Below are 4193 nucleotides of genomic sequence, written 5' to 3' on the forward strand. Positions count from 1 at the left end.
CTATGCCTCAAGCTGTTAAATCGTATCTCTCCAATTTTAAAAGATGCAAACTGTGAGACATTACAGCAATATCTCATTTGTGACAGCTAGTTTTTACAGCATTGTGAACTTTTTAAAAAATCACACCTTTTCATTGGTGAGGCTTTGCCAGTAGGAATAGAGACAAATCTCAGGAGAACAAGAAACTTCTACTAGATGAATTATTTCATTTTTGTCACATTTGCAATTTTATTTCAGTGTACATGAAATGCCATAGTCATTAAATATGCTTCCTTAAAATGAAAACAGGCTGGAAAGATGAAGTTGTGATGTTATAATCTGCTTTGATCTTGTTGTATTTAAAAATAAATGCTCTCCTAGCTGATTTAGCTCAGTGGATAGTGTCAGCCTGGGACTGAAGGGTCCCTGGTTCGATTTCCTGTCAAGGGCACATGCCTGGGTTGCAGGTGCGATCCCCAGTAGGGGGCGTGCAGGAGGCAGCTAGCTAATCAGAGATTCTCTCTCATCATTGATGTCTCTCTCGCTCTCTCTCTCTCTCTCTCTCTCTCACTCACTCACTTTCTCTCTCTCTCCCCCCCTTCCTCTCTGCAATCAATAAAAATATATTTTTAAAAATTAATAAAATAAATATTTTAGTGGCATCTTAACCGCAACCCATTCAAATGAATATAGGCTCCTTTATTTAAAAAAAAAAAAAAAATAGATGCTCTAATTATTTTGCATAAGATTATATTTAACTTATGACTTCTTGCATATTCTGGAATAAAGAGCAATATTCCTATATTTTAAAGGAGTGGCAATTTAATGATACAAAAATAGGCATTTTTTATAAACTATAATACAATTAATCAAAATTTTCACCTTGCATAGTTAATGTTCTGTCCTATTTTTAAAGAGGCATTAAACTTTTGAAATACTAGGTTGTATTCATAGCCTAGTTGTTTTGCTGTAAATTAAATTTTTTGTAGTTTTTAAAGAGTAAAAAGCCATTATTGTCACAAACGTCATGAAGAAGTATCTGCCAAGATCCAGTTTTGTTACTGGAAGATTCTCCAGCTCACTGTCCGTCACATAGATGTCCAATAACAGATTTTGACTAATTTAATGATGGTTCAGAACAGGAATCCAGATTTGATGGGGTCAAACTGGAACTTTGTGTCTACTTTCATCCAAAACCTTGTGTAGAGCGATCCCCAATTAGTTTCAGATTAGTTCAATCTGTTTTACAATTGCAGCACAATTGAAACAGTGTATTTAGTGACATATACTGCCTATCTCCCACATGTTGCATGGTACATACTAATACTAAAAAGTTACTTGCTTTTTATCTGAAATTCATATTTATCTTACAGTCCTTGAGCGTCGACCTATGAACCAGGAGGTCAGGACACATGCCTGGGTTGTGGGCTTGATCCACAGTAGTGGGTGTGGATGCAGCTGATCAATGATTCTCATCATTGATGTTGCTACCTCTCCCTCTCCCTTCCTCTCTGAAATCAATTAAAAATAAATTTTTTAAAAAATTAAAGAAAGTACAATCTTTGAGCACCCTGAAAAGTCAGCACTTTCAGAATTAAGTGAATGCCTTGATGTCTCATCATTTCTATTTCAGGCTTTGCCTTTGATTTTTTATGATTACTGTGCATTGATTGCTGTATTTTTATTTCTTCACAGTTTGTTTTAAAACTGTAAGTTAGATCCTTAACATTGGAATAAGCAGTATTTTTTAGAATTACAGAGGAACATGAGATCTATTTGTCATTTGCTTACAAGCATCTGACTCTATATACCCTTAGATAAAAAGTTATTTTAAATAATACAAATTTTATCTCTAATGTCACTCAATCTTAATTGTAAAATACCAGATTTGAAGCACCTTGAACTGAGTTAAATCGCTAGCAGGGTCAAAGAAGATTCCTTCTAGCACTGAGTAAACTGGCTGGGAAAGAGCAAGGCAAACGAAGTTATGGTAATAAGATTTGTCCTATATTAGGCCTGGGTGAGTTAAAATACCTTTGCAGAGTCAAGTGGTCACTCATGGGAGATAAATTAACTTTCCTGGGACAGAGGGGTATGAATTAGGACCTGGAAGAGGCAATTAATCTCAAATGGATGAGCATTTGGCTGATAGATTGCTCTCCAGTTATGGTTCCCTTAGAACCAGTGTAGATCAACACAGCGTGGTTTTATGCAGATAAGCCCAAAGACCTACATTGATTCAAGACAATAAGTTTCTCCAAGCAAATTTGAAGTGTGGCAATAAAATAAAAGTGTTATACCATTTAGGTCTATCAGAATTCCTAGCCTGCTTTTCAAATTAATCCTGCTTCTATTTTAAATTGTTCTTTTTCACTATTGACTTAAAATACTGTAAAAGCTTAAATAGCCACTTTTCCGACAATGTGATTGAAGGGTAGCTAAAAAGCACTGAGATTAATTTCATAAGTAATGTGTAAAAATCAAAGTCATTACTTTACAATCATTTCCAATAGTAGATCTCTACTATTGTGGGTACTGGATGGTTTGGCCCCAACTATCTAGGATCATTTTTAGCTGTTGGCCTTTCCACTTCATAGTGCTGCCCCTTCTTTTCAAAGTGAAGAATAACCTAATGCTAATAAGTATCTTTTCACATAATATACATACATACATACACAAGCACATACCTTGTGAACAAAACAACTTCTAAGAGCAAGATAGCTAAATAGGTGAGGTGTGTTTATTTTATTTAGAATTGATCCACAATGTGAATGTCTCAAATGGATAAAACCCCTAGTTTTGTACTTGGGACTTTGCCAGTGTTATTCAACCCTCTGCTCCTAGGTATATAAAATAAAAGCTGCAATGATACATTTGGACAACAGGTGTCACCATCTAATTACCAAGAAATACCTCAGATTTGGGTCTTACTTTGCAAAGAAACTGGGGCTTCTGACTTTGTAAAAATTTATTCAATTATGTGCTTGAAATTTAAACTATTCTATTTAGAAAGAGGTTCCTGTACATTGCTAATGACTTAATTTCTTCACTTTTTTCCTTAAAGCTGTTACCCAGATGCCATTAGTCAGTCTGTGAAACTATATCTTTAAAACAGAAAATGAATCTTCAGTGCAGTAAGTCAAATTGTTCAATAGTCACACATGTCATTGTTTTTATTTATAAAAAATTATGAGCGCCTATAAAAGGTATCAGTTTGTTACAGTGAATCTAATGGCTTGAATTCATAGCTTGGTAAGTAAAAAAAGAAAAAGACATAGAAATACTGATGTGTTTTGGGTATTCAAAACATACCTTTTATTTGGTGAGAAAACTCTAAACCTTTAGAGGCATAAGTGATTTGCCCAAGGTCGCATTGGAATCTAGATTTCCTGAATCTTAGTAATGTTGAATTGGTGATTTCTGATAATTCTGCCAGGTTGTTTTAAAATTAATACTCTTTATTTTAAAAAATTTCAAGTACAGCATGGGCTTTTGAAATATCCATTTATATTACATGATCATCTATTTTTAATGCAGCCTTATTAAGATTCTTCCCCATTCTCAGAGAGGAAATTGTAAGTTGTTCACAGCACTCCCTTTATTTGGACAGCTCTGCTTTTATCATATCAGTGATGACAGAAATGGTAAGAAGTTCCGTCAAACAGTGGTGCTAGAAGTAATGAAGAAAGGCCAATACCTTTGATATAATAAATTACTGGATTTCTCAGTAACATTTGTATTTTATAATTATACTTGTCTGGCTATAAGAAAGCACCTTTATTGTTAAAATTCCTTACTCAACAATAATATTATGAATCTAAAACTCCTATTTTTGCCATTGACTTTCATTACAGCAGTACGGACAAACAGACAAGTGAGATAATGAGGGCTACTGATTTATCTTGAGCAGTGAATTCAAGCATTCTATTATACACGGTGACATTTACTTATTAAAACAGGTTACAGCAAGCCCTTTGTTAGTTTACTTCAGTTATTGCTTGCTATCACTATAACAATAGGAAAATGTTTGAATAATTTAAAATCTTGTAATTCATTGAACATTTCTCAAACATCATATCTTCCTTTTGTTTTGTACTTAATCATCCCTAATATATGTGTACTCCAACTGAATTGTTAAAGTTTGACTTTATTCTGATTCCCCTTGGGTCTGCTCCAAGTCATAGCTGATAGCATGTCTGGAGCCTTTGGAGGAG

This window comes from Plecotus auritus (assembly GCF_963455305.1).
Source record: "Plecotus auritus genome assembly, chromosome: 5".
Taxonomy (NCBI): Eukaryota; Metazoa; Chordata; class Mammalia; order Chiroptera; family Vespertilionidae; genus Plecotus; species Plecotus auritus.